Consider the following 21,842-nt stretch of genomic DNA (forward strand, 5'->3'; position numbering starts at 1 on the left):
AAACAGTTAATTGAACTGGAGGTGATTTTAGATCTCCTTGGTATTAAAGAGGGATAATCAGCACTGTGGTAACAGAAAATTATGATGGAAATATTAATTCCCCTTTTTGATTAATAATTGAGCAAATTTTTCCTTAGTATTTGCTTTCACAAAAATGAAGTTCTTTAACTTGACCGGTTTAAAATGGTTATTCTCAATCTTCTTGAAAAAATTGTATTATTTAACTGTTTAGGTATGTACTTTGTTGGCTGACCAAAATAAATGCCATTTTTATGCTTCCTTTAAGAAGGATTGCACAGAAAAATTAAAAAACCAGCACATTGGGATACCGAACACTACTAGGTGGGATAGTTTGAGATTTCAAAATTCTGAAGAATTCTCATTTCCTCTACCTTATAGTCCCATGAAGTCTTCTGACTATTCCCAGAAGTCAGTCTGGCCGTCTTCTCGTTTATGTGTCAGTGAGTTATCCTCTTATAGAAGCAAAATAAAGCCTACCCTTTAGATTTCCATAATAAAGTACCAGCTTTGCTGGCTCTTCAAGGTGTTTGAAGCCAGTAGTGCCCATGTAAGAAGCAATCTCACATCTTTACTGCTTTACTGTTGGACAGCGGTTTGAATGTGTGCCAGATGAAGGACATTTCTTGAAAGCTTTGTACTACACCTTGAATTTTTTTTTTTTTTTTCTTTGAGACCGAGTCTCGCTCTTGTCACCCAGGCTGGAGTGCAGTAGTGCAACCTTGGCTTACTGCCTCCGCCTCCTGGGTTCAAGCAGTTCTGCCTCTGCCTCCCAAGTAGCTTGGATTACAGGCGCCCACGACCACAGCTGGCTAATTTTTGTATTTTTAGTAGGGATGGGGTTTCATCATGTTGGCTAGGCTGGTCTAGAACTCCTGACCTCAGTTGATCCACCCGCCTCGGCCTCCCAAAGTGCTGGGATTACAGGCGTAAGCCACCATGCCTGGCCTACACCTTGAATTTGAGGAAGAGATACGTAACGTTTAAGATATTTGAAGAATATCTTAAACACAGTATCATGTGTTTCCAACTCCTAAATTGATCCCTAGATAGACCATCAGAAGGCTGTGTGTACCATAGCAATTCTGTCTCGTAGAAATGCCTTCCATCTAAAGCCTGCTCTTTGTCATCACTGGAATTACAGCACTGGATAAGGTTTGTGTATTTTTTATAGGACCTATGTGGCAGAATTTTACTTAATCATAATCTAGGAAGGAACTCTGCAGATAAGTTTGTTTTCTGTGGTTTAGAAAGTTATCCACTACAATTTGTCTTTTCCTGCCACTCACTTCCCTTTTTATGTTAACCTTAATGCCAGTAAATTTTAAGACAAGTTTTTGGCCCAAATGCTCTGATCTATTAATACTTTTTTTTTCTTTTTTTTTTTTTTGTCTGAGACAGTCTTGCTGTGTTGCCCAGGCTGGAATGCAGTGGTGCAATCTTGGCTCACTGTAACCTTTGCCTCCCAGGTTCAAGCGATATCTCGTGCCTCAGCCTCCTGTGTAGCTGGGACTACAGGTGCGTGTCACCAAAGCCAGCTAATTTTTTGTATTTTTAGTAGAGACAGGGTTTTGCCGTGTTGGCCAGGCTGGTATTGAACTCCTGGTCTCAAGTGATCTGCTCATCTCGGCCTCCCACAGTGCTTGGATTACAGGCTTGAGCCACTGCATCTGGCCTCTGAACTTTAGGTATTGAAGGCATTGCATCTTTCTTTTTTTGATGAACTGTTTTTCCCACAGTGTTATGTCTTGTATTATTTAAGCCTACCACTGTCTCAGAGTCATTGTGGACTAGGGCAGATTAAGAAAATTGGAGATCCTTTTGTGACTAGACAGATGTCTTACAACTTTTAAATATTTTGATAATTTACCATTAAGAAAGAACGGCAATGATAATGAAGACACAAGAGGAAAAGCCTGGCCATCAAGCTGTATAGCAGTTTTCCAGAGGCTTTTACTTTTTATTGGGATTGGATTATATTACCCTTACATTCATGTTCCAACCGTGTAATTTTGCCCTAATACATTATTTTAACTTGTCTCTAGCTTCTGTAGACATCATGATTCCTGTCTTGCTTGAATCCGAATCTGTATAGCTTGAAATAGCATTATTACTAGTATAAGTGCAATTACACATCATCCATATGTGTAATACAAACTGGCAGACTAAGACCCCAGCCGATACGTTAAATGCATTGGAAAGGAGTTTTTCACACATTTAAATTGTGTTATTTTCTTACATGAAAGTGCTCGATATTATTGGTTTGGGCTATAATAATTGAATCACAGTTGAACTTGAATTCACCCAAACTGAAAAACATCTCGTTTGACCTGTTCTGTATCAGTGTGCTAACTGCTGAAGGTATTAAAACACTAGGTGTGTGAAAGCATATTAAATAAGGAGATGTTTATTTAAAAAGCATCCGGTTTAAATTTGCAACTAATTTTCCAATTTATGACATGCAAAAAAAGTAATTCTCCTTTTCTGTCACCTTGTAATTTATAAAAATCAACAGAAAAATAAGTTACATGGTTTGAATTAGTCATTTAGTTTTTTGGTTTTCCAGTATATGGGAGGATAGAAATTATTTGACTTCTTGCTTCTGTTTACATGATTTTGCTCTGAGTAATTACAGTTTATTCTTTTGTATAAAGGAGTTTTCATATCTTGAAAATTGTCCATCTGAGGGTAAGCATGGTATGAATGTAATGCAGTAGAAATACTACATTGAGAGCTCATCTAAACTCTTTCAAATTCAAATGTGTCATTGTTTAAGCAGAATTCTCTCTAATCCTAATGTTTATTGTTTACATATGCATGAATTCATTCCAGAGGGGGAATTAGAGGATGGTGGCTATAGGCTTTGTTGGGACTGGAGCTCATGTGACCTGGGTTCAGTCTTGGCTGTGACTCTCACCAGGTGTACGAACCTGGGAAAACCACCTAACCTCTTTGTTGCTTAGCTTCCTAATCTGTAAAATGGGCTTAATAATAAGCCCATTACCTTATAAGGTAACCTACCTTACAGGCTGTTTTGAATCTTCAAGGTTGGAAGGCAGTGAAATGTGTATAATGGCCAGTGTATACACACGTGTTGTAGTTAAGATACATTGTAAAGGAACCTGAAGGTTTCCTCTCCCATTTTTGTAGATTGATGGATCAGTTTTTTTTTTGTTTTTTTTTTTTTTTTGAGACGGAGTCTTGCCCTGTCACCCAGGCTGGAGTGCAATGGCATGATCTTGGCTCACTGCAACCTCCGCCTCCCAGGTTCGAGTGATTCTCCTGCCTCAGCCTCCCGAGTAGCTGGGACTACAGGTGTGCGCCACCACGCCTGGCTGATTTTTGTATTTTTAGTAGAGACGGGGTTTCACCATGTTGGCCAGGCTGGTCTTGAACTCCTGACCTCATGTGATCTGCCCTCCTTGGCCTCCCAAAGTGCTGGGATTATAGGCGTGAGCCACTGTGCCCGGCTAGGTGGTATTTTTGATAATTTAGGTCATATATTAGGTTCAATACTCAGTTTGCATATTTCTTAAAATTTAATTTGCACTCATAAATTGAGGAAATGAAATATACATGTATTTATTTTAAACTTTTGAAATTACACTACAAACTCTGCTTTTTGAGTAATTTTGTGTTTGAAATAATATAGGAAGTATTTACATTTATTATAACATATGGAAGCTCTCCTTTAATAATAATTGTGATACCATTTGTTGAATGTCTACTAATGTCTACTAGGTGCCAGGGTTGTTAAGAATACCATTTTAGACTGGGTGTGGTGGCTCACACCTGTAATCACAGCACTTTGGGAGACTCAGGAATTTGAGACCAGCCTAGGCAACATGGTGAGACACTGTCTGTATAAAATATTAAAAATTAGCTGGGCATGGTGGCTCACTCCTGTAGTCCCACCTACTTGGAGGCTGAGGTGGGAGGACTGCTTGAGCCCAGGAAGTTGAGGCTGTAGAGAGTCATGAGGCTGTAGAGAGTCACCCACTGCATTGCAGCCTGGGTGACAGAGTGAGACCTTGTCTCAAAAATACCCCAAAAACCATTTTACAGGTTAGGAAACTAAACTTGTTGGTCTGACTTAAGTTTATGCTTCATATTCCTTAGGAAGCTAGTAAAAAGTAAAAAAGAAGGTAAAGTTCATACTCGTGCTCTTATACTGAGATGTGTATTAAGTAATGTGAGTTGAGATTCATATTCAGTGCCATAGTCGTTTTTCTTAACCCCATCAATCAATTGGGATATGCATATTTATAACTGGTATCTTGGATCTATTAGGACATATTTACTGAAGACTATATGTATTTGTATAATAGTATGTTAGATTTTTTTTTTTTTTGAGATGGAGTCTCACTCACTCTGTTGTCCAGGCTGTAGTGATCTCGGCTCGCTGCAGCCTCTGCCTCCTGAGTTCAAGTGATTCTCCTGCCTCCTGCTCAAGTAGCTGGGATTATAGGCATGCACCACCATGCCCAACTAATTTTTGTATTTTTAGTGGAGACGAGGTTTCACCACATTAGCCAGGCTGGTCAGCCTCCCAAAGTGCTGGGATTACAGATGTGAGCCGCCGCGCCTGGACACAGATTTTTATTAGTTGGTTTTTTTACATCACGACATGGAGTGCTATTGTTAGTTTATGATTTGACCTAATTTTGCTTACAAAGGAGTGATTACTCAATTGGAACAGACTTAATGATGTGTAATTGAGAGGAAATAGAGGAAAACAAGATGGACTGGATTGATAAATTGTTGTGAATTTATAGATTGTGTAACTTGTCAAAAGTGACAGCATCATTTATCTAGTATGTATATTTTAATTTTCTCCATTGTGCGAAAATAAATGCTAGAAACGATCTTTGGAGATGGACTATTGGGCCACAGTCTTAAGAATTTGGTATATTTATATTCCGTTTTATAACTTTCACCAACAGTCTTCATCATATGTTTTCATAATTGTGAATGAGACCCATATTTTAGAAATTTTATTCTTATACCTATAGAGCTGACATTTTAGATAATTTTAGAACAATCACAATGATTAATTTTAGAAATAGTTTTTAAGAGTCGTTAAATCAATAAATGTGTATGTGTAGAAAATTTCTGGAAAGATGCTTAAGAAACTTGATAGTGGTTACTTTTGGAAGAAAAAGATTGGATGATGGAAGATACTTTCTACCTTACATCCTTGTATCCTAGTCCTTTCTCTTTTATAGCCTCCGTACTATATAAATGTTTTTCTTTAACAATAATTCAGTGATACTTAAAAAAAGTAATAGTTAATAGCACAAGCCACCTGCAGATCTATAGGTTATGGTTATATCTATAGTTTCTTCGTCCTTTTTCAAATTACATAATATTTACTTTTTGTTTGCCAAATAAAGTTAACTTATTCTTTGTGTATCTTCTTCCTTTTATTCTCACTGAAATACCATTTTCTTTCACTAGTCAGCATGATTTCCAGAAAATATAGTGGCCCTTTGGGGCTGTATTATTCATTTGCAAATCATGACCCAGGAAAATTAGGTTGCAAACTGTACATGAATTTGGTATTTTATTCTCCATAGTCATTTTATAAAGGAAATTTAGCTATGTTACCTTCAATAGGTTACTTTATTTCTCAAGTCTTTTTTTTTTTCCCCTTTTATTTAGTCAGACATTCATTTCATAAGATTATCTCCCAGGGCTCTTTCAAATCTCTCATTCTATAAGCATTTCATACCCATTTCAGCTCAAAAGATGGCATTCAGTAGTTCTTAAAGTAGTGTTATAAACAAAATTTCTTAAACTAGATGGGCTTCAGAATAATCTTTAATTATTAAAATGCATTTATTTGCAATCTGATTTGTCTTACAAGCTAATTCTAATGTAGCTCTTCATAAAGTCAGCCATATACATACTTAAAATCTCAGTCATGGAGTTGGATTTTTAAAAGAAAATTTCCAGTAATGCAGATATATTAACTTCATATATATGTATTTTTAAAAGAAAATCAAAATTTCTTCTCTTTTTTTTTTTTTTTTTTTTTTAATAGAGCTTGGTTCTCAGTATGTTGCCTAGGCTGGAGTGTAGTGGCTATTCACAGGTATGATCCTGGTGCACCTATAGCTGGAACTATAGGCATGTGCCACTGTGCCCAGCTCTCAGCATTTCTGTTTCTTTTTTTTTTTTTTGAGATGTAGTCTCGCTCTGTCGCCCAGGCTGGAGTGTGGTGGCACGATCTTGCCTCACTGCAGCCGCTGTCTCCCAAGTGCAAGTGATTCTCCTTCCTCAGCCTCCCAAGTAGCTGGGATTACAGGCACCCGCCACCATACCCAGCTGATTTTTGTATTTTTAGTAGAGACGGGGTTTCACCATGTTGGCTAGGCTGGTCTCAAGCTCCTGACCTTAGTGATCTGCCCGCCTCCGCCTCCCAAAGTGTTGGGTTTACAGGTGTGGACCACTGCGCCGGGCCCAACATTTCTATATCTAATCTTAATACTAGAGAATGAGCCTTTTCTTTGTTTGGAACATGAAAGGAAATGATGCTTTAGGCTACCTGTAGCTTCGCAGATAATTACACAGTGGGTTATCAACCAAAGCTAATTAAACTATGACAGTTTCTTTCGTTAATTGCATTTTAGTTGGTTCAGTTATGGCAATGAGGAAAATAGTTATGATCCACACCCTGAGGGTTTACTATTTTCAAAGTGTTGTATACTGAAATACGGAGGTGTCTGGTTATGAACCTGTATTACTTGTTCATATGTGAAGTGCTTAGTGAGACAATGAACTGTTAACTTCATAGAGAACTGCATTTGGTTATGCGGCCTTTGAAAAATGAACAAAATCATGAAATTTCTTAATAACTTTTCTAATGTCTTCTCAAATAAAAGGAGTGGGATTATCTTTGCTGGAATCCAAATTGCAAGCCAAAAGACTGTGTCCTCTGTGGATTTCTCAGTGAACTAGTTTGCAGGGGCCAATGTGAGATAAAAATGCAATTCCTGGAATTTGGTTTAAGAGTAAATTGAAATGTAGTATAACTAGGGTACATGAGTCCTTTTTTTGGCTGGTCTGTGTTGAACAAAGACCTAGTAGCTGCATGCTTGGAAAGCTTTCCTGTGTTCGTGCAATCTTCGTCCTTATTGTAGCCAGGCAGCTGAGGAGATATCCCCTAAAGAGGCGAACTCCCCATCCTCCCACTTCTGCTTTTAATTTTTTTTTTTTTTTTTACTATATACTGGGACAGTGAAAGGCCTTCCATTGACCAGAATAACAAAGAGTGCTTTCATGCTCAGGGTTTAGCCATACCCAGTGTACAGGGCTTTTGTTAGGGCTTGCACTAGTCCTTTCTCTCTTACCTCCCTCAGTCTTATTATTCATACTTTGCAGTAGCAACTGTATCATTTTGAGAATTTTACTTCCTTATTTAAAAATAAATAGTTGCAAAAGAAAAATTCAGTTTTTTATAATGAACAATGCAAAGCAAAGCTTTTATTGTGTTTATTTGGATAAAGAAAATACACTGTTACAGCTGAGTGCCACACTGCAGCGTTTGGTTTTGTTGAAATTACTCTTTGTCATTTAAAAAGTACAGTCAAAATAAATATTATTTTTTTATGTGTGACCGTATCTCATCTAACTCATTGTTGGTGCTTGATACTCATTCATGAGATACAAGAATCTTTTACCAGTGCCAGGTGATTTTGAAAATACTTAATGTTTTTATGTTAGATAAGATGAAAAGGAGAGTTTAGACAATTATGTGGATAATTCAAAAATGCCTTTAGCCTCAGTTCAGATTGACATATCTCCTTAAGATTAATCTTGTTAGTATTGTCTTTGTCCTTCACCTTTCTTGTATGGAAGTTAACCATTAAGGTGAAATAAAAAAGTTATTATTTAATAGATATTACATTTGGATATGTAGTCTTTATCAGATAGAGCTGGACTATATTTTACAATTTTATTTCCAATTTGCAATACCCAAGAGTTCTCTTTCATTTTTTTATGCAAGTGATTAATCTTTTAATGAAATGTTTAAAGCATATGGAAAATTATAAAAATAATATAAGATACTTGTGTGCCTGCCACCCAGCTTTGTTGTATTTGCTTTTTTTTTTTTTTTTTTTTTTTTGAGAAGGAGTCTCACTCTGTCGCCCTGGCTGGAGTGCAGTGGTGTGATCTTGGCTCACTGCAACATCCGCCTCCTGGGTTCAAGCGATTCTCCTGCCTCAGCCTCCTGAGTAGCTGGGATTACAGGTGCACGCCACCACGCCCAGCTAATTTTTGTATTTTTAGTAGAGACAGGGTTTCCACTATGTTTGTCAGGCTGGTCTCGAACTCCTGACCCTGTGATCCACACCCCCCTCAGCCTCCCAAAGTGCTGGGATTACAGGTGTGAGCCGCCGCGCCTGGCCTGTATTTTGATATTTTAAACGAGATTTTGGAGGATTTTGTTGATCCTAATATCCGAATCTGTGTCTTATTTATGATTATTTTATTTTCTCATTTGTCTCAAATTTCCCTCCTAGACAAGTCATTTGTTAAGATAAACCTAGTGAGTACCCTTGATTACCCTTGATGTTACATGGTTTCTGCTGGAAAGTATCAAATAGAACTTTCAAAATTGTATTTAACAATCTCAATATTAAACAAGCTGATATACTAAATTTTTAGATACTAAAGCTTGGTTGTCACATATTCTAAGAAGGGAATATAATGTATTACACATGGTGAAAATTTATTTCAGATATGTTATATGGACTGTTGTACAAATACAGGATTGAAGTCTGAGAGAAATTTTCTGTTATTCTGTCATTAATTCAGCTGCTATTGAAGTATTGTACCTCATTTTGACCTTTATTATTAGACGATTGCTCTTAGAGCTCATAATAGTAGCAGTGGTTTGTTGTATGCCTACAATATAGAAGGCACTGGGTATCCTTTAAATTGTCTGGGCACAGTGGCTCACACCTGTAATCGTAGCACTTTGGGAGGCTGAGGCAAGAGGATTGGTTAAGGCCAGGAGTTCTAGACCAACCCGGGTAACAAGATGAGACTCCTGTCTCTACAAAAAATTTTAAAAAAAATTAGCTGGGCATGGTGGTCCCTACCTGTATAGTCCTAGATACTTGGGAGACTGAGGCAGGAGGACCATTTGAGCCCAGGAGTTCACGGGTGCAATAAGCTGTGATCGTGCCATTGCATCCTGCCTGGGCAACAAAGTGAGACTCTGTTTCTTTAAAAACAACAACAACAACAACAAATTATTCTAATAAATCATCTCATTTAACTGTATACAGAGAGCTGTATATCAGCTCTCTGAAGTAGTACACATTTTTTTTTTCCCTTCATTCTGCAGGTGAAGAAACAATCATACAGACACATTTCACTTTGTTTCACCTCAGTCTGTTGCACTTCACAGATAACTTGTTTGTTTGTTTCCTAACAAATTTAAGGTTTGTGGCAACTGAATGAAGCAAAGCTTTTGGCATCATTTTCAACAGCATGTGCTCACTTCGTGTCTCTTTATAATTCTTTTTAGTGATCTTTGATCTTACTATTGTAATTGTTTTGAGGTGCCATGCTCATGTAATAAGGAAAACCTAGTAAAAAATACTGTGTGCTGATTGCTCCACTGAAAGGCCATTCCCCTCTCTCCCCACGGACCTTGCTCTTTCCTGAGATATATTGAAATTAGGCCAGTAACCCTGCAGTGTCCTCTGTGGGTCATGTGAAAGGAAGGGTTACATGTCTCACTTTACAATAGCTAGAAATGATTAAGCTTTGCAAGGAAGGTGTTAGCCAAGTTGTGAATGCAAAGGAAAAGTTTTTGAAGGAAATTAAAAGGGCTGCTCCAGTGAACACATGATAAGATTATACTAAGATATTTTTTGCCTTTATTTTGTATACATTGTCGCCAGCTGTGAAAATGTAAACTGTAATTGTAAATTTAAAAAAGGTTTTTTTCCGTAGAGATGGGGTCTTACCATGTTGCCCAGGTTGGTCTAGAACTCCTGGCCTTAAGTGTTCCTTTTGCCTCAGCCTCTCAAAATGCTAGGATTACAGGCATAAGCAAAGTGACTTGCACAATTGATTTGCTGCTGGCACCTTAGCACAAATCAAGGTAGTGGTACCAAACCGAGCTAATAATAGCGATTGAGTTTTTCCCCAACATGCACATTGAAAACAAACAAAATGTCAGTTTTACTTTTCACTTAATATCTTTGATAAAACAGCAAAAAAAAATTTTTTTAATTAAGTGTTGGCCTTTGAATATACATCTTCTTAATATTCTGTGTGATAAAATGGGAAGTACACATAAAGCAGTTCTGTTGCATAATTGTCCAACAGTGGTCTTAACGAATAACACTTGTGTGAGTGAGTGGCAAGCTGAAATAGCTTTTTTCAGGCATCACCATTTTGAAATGATAAACTGGTTATTTATGCTTGGATATTTTCCAGATAAATTATCAAAAATAGATGACTGTGCTTGTGATTTCAAGAAAAACTGTTGCCGGTGGTAAAATTACAGCTTTCAAGGGCCGGGCACGGTGGCTCACGCCTGTAATCCCAGCACTTTGGGAGGCCGAGGCGGGTGGATCGAGAACATCCTGGCCAACATGGTGAAACCCCGTCTCTACTAAAAATACAAAGAGTAGTTGGGCATGGTGGCATGCACCTGTAGTCCCAGCTACTTGGGAGGCTGAGGCAGGAGAATGGCTTGAACCCAGGAGGCGGAGGTTTCAGTGAGGCGAGATCGCGCCACTGCACTCCAGCCTGGCAACAGAGCGAGACTCGTCTCAAGGAAAAAAAAAAAAAAATTACAGCTTTCAAGTGAAAATTAGAATTTTGGACAGTTGTATCCACCACCATGAACTTGACAACTTTCCAATACTTAATAGACTTTTCTGATGAGATCAGTAGCGATATGATCAGATAAGATTTAAAAAAATTGAGACAGGGTCTCACTGTATCACTCTGGCTGTAGTGTAGTGCTGTAATCACGGCTCATTGCAGCCTCGACCTCCTGGGCTCAGGTATTCTTCCCACTTCAACCTCCGAAGTAGCTGGGAATACAGGCATGTGCCACCACATCCAGCTAATTTTTTGTATTTTTTGAAGAGACGGGGTTTTACCATGTTGCCCAGGATAGTCTCAAACTCTTGGCTCAAGGGATCCTCCCGCCTCAGCCTCCCAAAGTACTGGGATTACAAGTCATGAGCCACTTTGCCTGGCCCAGATAAGATTTTTGATACTGTACAATGAAATGTGTCAAGGAAGACCTGTATAACAGTGCACCAGTATTTTTCAGGTGACCAATGAATGATGTTACAAAATCATGGACAGGTGAAAGATATATTTAAAATGCAGTATAGACCAGTTGATTTTACTGTAACAGCACATGGAAAGTTGATTCATTTGGTTTTAGATTAGAAATTGCACCTAAGTTTTAAAAACTATCACTCATTGAATTTTGGTGTAATTAAAAAAAAAGCCCAATATTTAGGAAAGAGTGTTAAAATACTCTTCTTTTTTTCCTGGTGTAAGACCAGGTTTTTTCCACAGACTTCAAAATAACATGTAACAGATTAAATGCAGAAGCACATGTAAGAATTCATTCTTCTGTCTGAATCCATTTGATAGAATTAAAAAAAAAATCATTCAGCCTAAGAAAGCTTATTAAAAAAAGAAAACAAGAATTCAGCTGGTCTACCATTAAACCAGACATGAAAGTGATTTGCAAAAAATGTACAGTGCTACTCGTCTCCCTGCATTAAAAAACATTACATAGCTCTTTTTTTTTTTTTTTTTTTTTGAGATAGGGCCTCTGTCAGCCAGGCCGGAGTACAGTGCAATCATAGCTCACTGCAGCTTCGACTCCTGGGCTCAAGCCATTCTCAGCCTCCCTCCCAAAGTGCTGGGATTACAGGCTTGAGCCACTGCACTCAGCCCTTTTTCTAAATATTTATATGTTTCTGATTTTTACCACTCACATTTATTTTAAAGTCTTTATAAGTTGGCTATCTTTGAGAAATGGCATTTGATTTTTCAAAACTTTTTTTTGGTAGAGTTTTAAATTTGGACTTACGATACTGGATAAGTAGTGATTAGATTGTGCTGAAATTTATGGAAGAAAGTCACTTTTAGTATGCCCCTTCTACATAAGAACATAGAATGTGCTGAAAAGCTTTCTATTTGAGAATATTTTTATTATAACATGCTTTCCTTTAGGCGTTTTATTTTGAAATGAAATGCTGCTGAATGCTATAAGAAAGAAAATGTCTTTGTGGGAATTGGGTATATCTAGAATGAGAAAGTAAAATATTGCCTGTAGAATTTTTATACCTCAGAAAAACCAAATAAAGTAACATTGACTTCACATGGGTATCCATCTTAAGAAATTATGTTTAGAGTTTTGATAGTTTGTAGGATTTTTTTTTCTCAGTAAGGGCATTTTAATTGAATTTAGGAAGTAAATTATAAATGATGTAAAAGTTTATATTCTTCCTGTTAATGTTATAACCAAAAGCTAAAAGATAATGTAGTTCACTTTTTTGCTTAGTGATCAAAAATTTTATTTTGTTTATTCATTGCCGCTCACTGGAAGACCTGCTGTCTTGGGTGGCTCTGAGTGGGGTGAGATTGACTTGTAGAATGGTTTTCAACTCTTACTGGTTGTGAATTTACAAATACAGGTAGTGAGGAAAAGTTTTTCCAGTGTACTCTGATATTATTGAGAATGATGACTACAGGATGAAGGAAGAGAATTATATTTTCTGAGTGGTGGTAGCTAATATTTTATGTTACTGTTGATAATCAGATCATTCTTCTTTAAGGGGAAAAATAGACTTAATTAAAAAGTGTAAGTGGAGGCCTTTGGAGAAGAGTCTTGCTAATAAAGGGGGTAATGATTTTTTCCATAATTTTCCTTCATAGCTGGCATGGTGAGAACAAGTATATTTAATAAACTAGATCTTTGGCCTGTGACAATTGGGTGAATTAATTTGGCTAATGACACTAGTCATTTAGATGTAAGAAAAGCAGTTTTCTCTCTGACCCTTCTGTGAAAACTACTTTGAGCAGAGAACTGTTATTATTCTGTAGTTGATAAGCTGCTCACCTTGGGAATAGCTGTTAAATCAGAATTAACAGCTTTCATGGCAGAGAGACATTCTTTCAGGAAGTGAATAAATGCATGTAAAAGTTCACCATGCAAAGTAGCAAAAGTCAGTCAGTATCTGTCAGAATTTTGTCAAATGTGTAGCAGATTGCATTCTTTTTAGTTTCTTTTTTGTATGTCATGATATGTATATATCTATCTCACATGCTCCCACGGACCTACTTTTCCTTGTAATAATATTTTATTGTAGCTTTTCTAAGCTCTAAAGAATGAAGTTAGGAGATCCGTTGGTGCTCTTAATTAGGAATCTGGGAGAGATGTCTTAAAGGCTGTGTCACCTGGATAGTCCACGGAAAGGAAAACTCATGATCTTTATGGAAGAGCTATGTATAATAATGAAATACTGCTTAGTATGTGCTAAGCCCATCATAAGCCTTATTTTGCTAATTCTTTCCAGCAATACCACAGAGTATTGATGAGGAAACTGAAGTTTGGAGCGATCACATCATTTTCCCAAGGTAATCTAGCTGGCAAACGAATCTAGGATTCAAATTTTCGTCTTTTCCAGCTTCAAAGTCCATGCCTTCGTAGAGTGCCACTTGTTAGTACTCAGGAATGTGCAACACATTCTAAAAGCAACAGAAATTGTTCATTTTGTCCTGAAATGTATCCTGTGTTTACATTCAGTGACAGATTAAGTTTATAGCCCATGTAATTAAATTTTCATTGTCTCATTTAATAAGAGCCTGAAAGTTCCTTTTCTGTACATATTTTCCTGAAAGATAAATTATCTAAGATTAGTTCAAAGTACAGTCTTAGATGAACTACTTGTATTAGTGTTTTATGTTCTTCATAGTTTAACAGAGAAAGTCAAGTGTTTTGGCATAGATTGGATGCAGACATTAAGGAAGAAACAAAAGTGTTTATTAGTTGCAATGGTTGAATAATACAGTATTTTCAAAAAGTTACTCTGGGTCTGGGCGCAGTGGCTCACGCCTATAATCCTAGCACTTTGGGAGGCTGAGGTGGGTGGATGACCTGAGGTCAGGAGTTTGAGACCAGCCTAGCCAACATGGTGAAACCCTGTCTCTACTAAAAATCCAAAAAAAGGCTGGGCGTGGTGCCTCACACCTGTAATCCCAAGCACTTTGGGAGGCTGAGGTGGGTGGATCACCTGAGGTCAGGAGTTCGAGACCAGTCTGACCAATATGGTGAAACTCCATCTCTACTAAAAATACAAAAATTAGGCCAGGCGTGGTGGCTCACACCTGTAATCCTAGCACTTTGGAAGGCCGAGGTGGGCGAATTGCCTGAGCTCAGGAGTTCAAGATCAGGCTGGGTAACATGGTGAAATCCCATCTCTACTAAAATACAAAAAATTAGCTGGGCGTGGCGATGTGCTCCTGTAATCCCAGCTACTCAGAGGCTGAGACAGGAGAATTACTTCAACCTGGGAGGTGGAGGTTGCAGTGAGCCGCGATTGCGTCACTGCACTCCAGCCTAGGCAACAGAGCGAGACTCCGTCTTAAAAAAAAAAAAAGAGAGAACGTTACTCTGAAACCTGTGCTGAATTATAGCATTTAGATGTTGAAATAAGAGCTCCCTGTAGAATGTTGGTTAGATTTGAATATGAATTTACCTGCCTTGTCATCAAATTATCCTTTTAAGAAATTAAAAAAATATAGAAGTTATCCTTATGATTGTGCACATTTATATTTCACTTTACTTTAAAGTTTCTACTTTAAAATTTGTTGGCTGGGTGTGGCGGCTCATGCCTGTAATCCTAGCACTTTGGGAGGCTGAGGCAGGTGGATCACTTTAGGTCAAGAGTTTGAGACCAGCCTGGTCAACATGGCGAAACGTTTCCATCTCTACCCAAAATACAAAAATTAGCTGGGTGTGGTGGCATGCACCTGTAATCCCAGCTACTTGGGAGCTGAGGCAGGAGAATCGCTTGAACCTAGACGGGGGAGGTTGCAGTGAGCCAAGATCATACCACTGCACTGCAGCCTGGGTGTCCAAGTGAGATTCTATCCCAAAAATAAAAAATTTGTTACAGTCTCTGTTGAAATGGGCCATACACTTCATTTCAGTGTTGTGTTAGTCCTCAAAAATTAGCAATAATTCCTAGAGGAACTGCTACATTCAAATGCTTCCTCTGTTCCTTGCATTAAAAATTGGGAAATACATAAATGATACTGTGGCCACCAGGAAACTCTTTAATTAATGAATTAAACACCAGGAACAAATTAATGGCCCAAGTTTTGCAATATTGTAGGAATTTATAGACTGCTAGTCTTTGTCTTATTTACTTATTTACTTTCATTTAAATATTCTTTTTCTTCTTTTCGTTGTTTCTTTTATACTTATTTTAATCTTACAGAGACAAAGTCTTGCTAGGTTGCCTGTGCTCGTCTGGAACTCCTGGGCTCAAGCGATCCTCCTGCTTCAGCCTCCCAAAGTGTTAGGATTACAGGCATGAGCCACCATGTCCAGTCCCATTTAAATATTCTATTATTTGTGTTTTTGTAAGCTATCTCAGATCCATTGTGGAATAAAGCAAGACATAAAATAGTGGAAAAATAAACATCATGAGCAGGGCTGAAACAAAGTAAGGGTACAAAACCCTTGTAACTTTTTCCTTGAGACAGTCTTGCTCAGTTGCCCAGGCTGGAGTGCAGTGCTGTGATCTCAGCTCACTGCAACCTCTGTCTGCCAGGTTCAAGCAATTCTTGTGCGTCAGCCTACTGAGTAGCTGGGATTACGGATGTGCACCACTATGCCCAGCTAATTTTTGTATTTTTAGTAGAGATGGGGTTTCTTCATGTTGGCCAAACTGGCCTCAAACTCTTTGCCTCATGCGATCCACCCGCCTCATCCTCCCAAAATGCTGGGATTTACAGGCATTGAGCCACCACACCTGGCCCCTTGTAGTTTTTTTTTTTTTTGAGATGGTGTCTCACTCTGTCACCCAGTCTGGAGTGCAGTGGCGCGATCTCAGCTCACTGCGACCTCTGTCTCCCGGGTTGAAGTGATTCTCCTACCTCAGCCTCCCGAGTAGCTGGGATTACAGGCATGTGCCACCACACCCAGCTAATTTTTGTATTTTAGTAGAGACGGGGTTTTGCCATGTTGGCCAGACTGGTCTCGAACACCTGAGCTCAGGTAATCTGCTTGCCTTGGCCTCCCGAAGTGCTGGGATTACAGGTGTCAGCCACCACACCTGGCCCCTTGTAGTTTTAAAAGATAAAACATTAATTTCTTTAACATCTTTATGCATTTATATTAGTCCTCATATTTAAGCCTTCATATTCAGAAATTAATAATGAAATGAAATACCTTACTAAACTTAATAGTGTCCTACACTGGAAGGATGTAATAGAGTAAAATTGACAACCCGTTTTATCAACATTCCCCTCCTTTCTCCGTTGTCTAGTAATCTTACTAATGACGAGTGAAAAGACAATAGAAGTAGTTATACATGTTTATATATATTACATATAAACATGTACAGTAGTTTATATGTAATACAGGGAATTGATTTCTGAATAATAGGGTTGATTGTACATCTGTTTTATATACCTAGCTTATTTTAGACCTTCCTCATGGATATTACCTAAGAGATGGTTTCTTAGCAAGTGGTCAGATTTTCTTTGTTTATTCTTTCAAAGATTGTAGTTTTTGTTTGTTTCTTTGAGACAGGGCCCTGCTATGTGCAGTGGTTGGAGTGCCCAGGCTGGAGTGCAGTGGTGTGATCTCAACACTGCATCCTCTGCCTCCCAGGCTTAAGCGATCCTTCCGCTTCAATCTCCTGAGTAGCTGGGACTACAGGTGTGCGCCACTGTGCCTGGCTAATTTTGTTATTATTTGTAGAGATGAGTTCTCCTTGTGTTGCCCAGGCTGGTCTTGAATTCCTGGGCTCAAGCAGTCCTCCTGCCTTGGCCTCCCAAAATTCTGGGATCGCAGGCACAAGCCAACCTGGCCAAAAAAGAATTGTTATAACTTGTATAAGCTGGGCATGGTGGCACGTGTCTGTAGTCCCAGCTACTCGGGAGGCTGAAGCAGGAGAATTGCTTGAGTCAGGGCAGTTGAGGCTGCAGTGAGCCATGATTGTACCACTTCACTCCAGCCTGGGTGACAGCATGAGATCCTGTTTCAAACAAGAAGAAAAACAGAAATCAAATAACTTGTATGAATAGCTGTAATGCTCACACTAATAGTATCACTTGTTTCATTAATAAAACTTTATACATTGGACAGACCTATTAAGATTATAGCTAACTTGTGGAGACCCCTGCTCTGGAACCTCAGAACTCATCTCTTAGCCAATAAAACTTGTGACTGTAAATGCTAAGCTATTTTTAAAAATTGGATAGTTTTCAGGTTGGGCGCGGTAGCTCATTCCTGTCATCCCAGCACTTTGGGAAGCTGAGGCGGGCAGATCACTTGAGGTCAGGAGTTTGAGACCAGCCTGGCCAACATGGCCAGTCTTTACTAAAAATACAAAAAAATTAGCCAGGCATGGTGGTACACGCCTGTAGTCCCAGTTTTTAAGGAGGCTGAGGCAGGAGAATTGCTTGAATTAAGAGGCAGAGGTTGCAGCGAGCCAAGATGGTGCCACTGCATTCCAGTCTGGGTGACAGAGTAAGACTCCATCTCAATAAGTAAATAATAAAATCAAAAATTGGATAGTTTTCTAAATAACCACTATGATAGTAACATTTATTGAGCTTTCCTATCTGCCAGACAGTGTTAGATGCTCTGAATATATTATTTCATTTCCAGGAAAGAGTTTGCATTTTCCCATACTTTTTTTGTTTTAAATGCTGAAAGAAATTTTAGCAATATATTGTACAGAGTACAGTAGCCCATGTGGTGTGAAACTTGATTCTCTGGTTTTCTGTAGGGCTGATAGGTAAGTTGCCCTTGTCCTGATGTGTCAACAATAGAGTGTAAAGTGTGAAGAGTATTTTGAATACAATAGTTATTTCTGTGAATGGCTACCGTAGTAACATCCGTTGGTTTTCCTCCAACCTCAGTGGCCACTTCTCTGCAAGTTGCTTTACTAATTCCTCCTTTGTCTTATTGTCAGGTGCTTTACCTTCTTCCTTTTTTTAATTTTTTAATTTTTTTTGGCATTAAATGCTATTTTTATGTTCATTACTTTCAAATTTGTATCTTTGGATGAGAGTTCTAGCCTGAATTGCATATTCATATATTCACTTTGTGTATTTACATCTCCTCCTGGATTTTTCATAGGCATTTCAGAATTTTTATGCTCAAAATAAAACTTTTGATTTCCTTTCTACTTCGATTTCAACTTGTTCCTTTCCAGTTTTGGCGAGTAGTACTGCTGTCTGCCTAACTACTCAAGATACACTATCTGTAAACTATTCTTGGTTATTCCTTTCCTTCATGCCTCTTATGCAATAACTATTCCCCTTGGTTTTACTATCTAAACTAGTCCTTTTCTCCCCATTCATTTCTGTTATCCTACTGTCTTCTAGGCCACTACCTTTTATTTGGACAACTGCTATAATCTCCCAGCTTTTTTTCTTTCCTCTCTTACTCTTCTCAGGTTTATTTTTTATAAAAAATGAATGGTCTTTAACAGTGCTATTATGGATCTCCTCTGTTTAAATTCTCCCATTGTTGCCTGTTAAAAGAATTCATACTGCTTACCAGGCCCTACAAGCCTCTCAGTGATGTAGCTCCTGCTTAAATTTCCAAACTCTAATTGCTACTCTCAGCATAGCTCCCTTGATCCTTTAACAAACAAAAAAAAAAAAAAAAAAAAAAAAAGAGACAGGGTCTTGCTCTGTCACTTAGGCTGGAGTGCAGTGGCACATTCATAGCTCACTGTAACTTTGAACTCCTTGGCTCAAGCGACCCTTCTGCCTCAGCTTCCTGGGTAGCTAGGACTACAGGCACATGCGACCATGCCCAGCTAATTTTTTATTTGTATTTTTGTAGAGATGAGTTCTTGACAAGTTGCCCAGGCTGGCCTCGAACTCCTAGCCTCAACCAATCCTCCTACATTGGCCTTCCAAAGTGCTGGGATTATAGGAGTGAGTCTCTGTGCCCGACCACTCTTATCATCCTTGATCACAGCTGTTTCCCACCTAAAACCTGTACCCCAGATGCCTACCTTCCTGGAATGTTCTTTCCCTTTCTCTTCATAGGATGGGCTTATTTGTATTACTCAGATTTCAATTCAGAAATTACTTCTACTTTATCTTGAATACTATTGCCTTCCTCTCATGTCATTTAAAAAAATTTTCTTCATACCATTTTCACTATTTTATTTTTTATGTATTTTATTTAATCTTAAAAAAACATATTTTAGGTTCAGGGGTATATATGCAGGTTTGTTTATATAGATACATTGCATGTCATGGTGGGGGTTTGGTGTACAGATTTTTTTTTTTTTTTTTTTTAAGACGGAGTTTCACTCATTGCATAGGCTGGAGTGCAATGGCGCAATCACGGCTCACTGCAACCTCCACCTCCCAGGTTCAAGTTATTCTCCTGCCTCAGCCACCTGAGTAGCTGGGATTACAGGCTTGCGCCACCACCTACGGCTAATTTTTGTATTTTTTGTTTTTAGTAGAAATGCGGTTTCACCATGTTGGCCAGGCTGGTCTTGAACTCCTGACCTCAGATGATCTGCCTGCCTTGGCCTCCCAAAGTGCTGGTATTACAGGCGTGAGCCAACGCGCCTGACCTGTACAGATTATTTTATCACCCAGGTAATAAGCATAGTACTTGATAGGTAGTTTTTCAATCCTCACTCTCCACTCACACTTCACCCTCAAGTAGACCTTGCTGTCTATTGTTCCCTTCTTTGTGTCAATGCGTACTCAATTTTTAGCTCCCACTTGTGAGAACATGCAGTGTTTGGTTTTCTGTTCCTTCATTAGTTGTCTTAGGATGACTTTCAGCTCCATCCATGTTGCTGCAAAGGACATGATCTCATTTTTTTTTATGGGCGTGTAGTATTTCATGGTGTATATATACCACATTTTCTTTAGTCTACCATTGAAGGGCATTTAGGTTGGTTGTATGTCTTTGCTATTGTGGATAGTGCTATGACAAACATACCTGTGCATGTGTCTTTTTAGTAGAATGATTTATATTCCTTTGGGTATATACCCAATAATGGGATTGCTGGGTCAAATGGTTTAAGTTCTTTGAGAAATTGGTAAACTGCTTTCCACAATGGCTGAAGTAATTTACATTTCCACACTAGCAGTATATAAGCATTCCCTTTGCTCCGCAACATAGTCAGCCTCTGTTATTTTTTGACTTTTTAATAATGGTCATCGTGACTGGTATAAGGTAGTATCTCATTGTGGTTTTGATTTGCATTTCTCTAATGATTAGTTATGTGGAGCATTTTTTCATATGCTTGTTGGCCATGTATATGTCTTCTTTAGAAAAGTGTTTGTTCATGTTCTTTGCCCACTTTATAATTTTTCCTATTTTAATTGTCTCATTTGTTTACTGACTTTTGGTCTGTTTGCTCCCAATAGAATGTAAGTGCCACAAGTTGCTTGGTTTACTACTTTGTAGCTACTCGTAAAATATTTGTTGAGGATGGATGAATGAAGAAAGATGTTACTAGTGCTTTCAAGAAGACTTTTAAGCATTTGTCTTTCTAGTACCACTTTCCTGCTCATGATCATATCATATTACTTCTAGTTTGAGGGCCAGAAAGGGGAATTAACAGATTGAATGTCATGTAGCCGGCATTGTTCAGAGTATTTCATATAGTGATTTAGTTAATACTCAGAGCAATTTATGGCTGTTTTTGCTATCACCATTTTATAATTGAGGAGCTAATACTTCGAGGTTAACTATGATTACACAGTTTACTAAGGGATAAAGTTAGAAATGGAACCCAAGCTTGTCTGACTCCAAGACCCCTGCAGCATGAAATGGTAAGGAATTCTGTGGACAAACTGCTATACGAACACAGAATTTTGGTCACTTAAAAAGGGAGAGATGGATCTTGTTGTTTTTTTTGTTCTGAGACAGAGTCTTGCTCTGTTGCCCAGGTTGGAGTGCAGTGGTGTGATCTTGGCTCACTGCAACCGCCGCCTCCCAGGTTCAAGCAATTCTCGTGCCTCAGCCTCCCAAGTAGCTGGGACTGCAGACACATGCCACCACACTCGGCTAATTTTTGTATTTTTTGTAGAGATGAGGTTTCACCATGTTAGCCAGACTGGTCTTGAACTACTGGCCTCAGATGATCCACCCACCTTGGCCTCCCAAAGTGCTGGGATTATAGGCATGAGCCAGTGTGCCCAGCCTAGATCTTGTTTCTTCATTAATTTTTCCTCTTTCATTCTTCCACTGCTGTAAGTTTATCCTCATAGTCACCATTTACCCATTCATCTCCAGATAAAATGAATCATACTCAATATTCTCTAGGGCATTATTTATAATTTTATTTTATTTTATTTTTACAGTTCTCTTAAAACAGGATTTATAAAAGTTAAGTGATATGGAGTAGGGAAGATTTAGGATTCCTTTTTGGTTGCCTCCTTGCCTCCTTGCTGTGTAAATAGTGAACATTTGGTGTAGGGGACGGGGTAGATGGTAATAGTCAAGAGTATGGAAGAGGGACAGGGAAAGTGAATAGAAAGCAGTGTAGGAGTAGAGTTCAGCTGACCAGATGGACTGGGTTACCGGACTGCAATTTTTC

General features: G+C 38.5%; 1 protein-coding gene across 36 annotated transcripts in view; it reads left to right on the forward strand.

Moving 5' to 3' along the window:
- EIF4G3 (eukaryotic translation initiation factor 4 gamma 3) overlaps nt 1-21,842 on the forward strand; it is a 365,343-nt gene that overhangs the window by 53,779 nt on the left and 289,722 nt on the right. For 4 of the 36 annotated variants that reach the window (XM_031011538.3, XM_055386885.2, XM_055386915.2 and 1 more), the window contains exon 1: nt 13,593-13,653. The exons of the other annotated variants lie outside the window; for them this stretch is intronic. The gene's annotated coding sequence lies outside the window, so the exon portion shown is untranslated. Of the gene's footprint in view, nt 1-13,592; nt 13,654-21,842 lie in introns of those variants that run through there. 36 annotated transcript variants of the gene reach the window in all.

The sequence above is a fragment of the Gorilla gorilla genome, chromosome 1 (genome assembly GCF_029281585.2).
Source record: "Gorilla gorilla gorilla isolate KB3781 chromosome 1, NHGRI_mGorGor1-v2.1_pri, whole genome shotgun sequence".
NCBI lineage: Eukaryota > Metazoa > Chordata > Mammalia > Primates > Hominidae > Gorilla > Gorilla gorilla.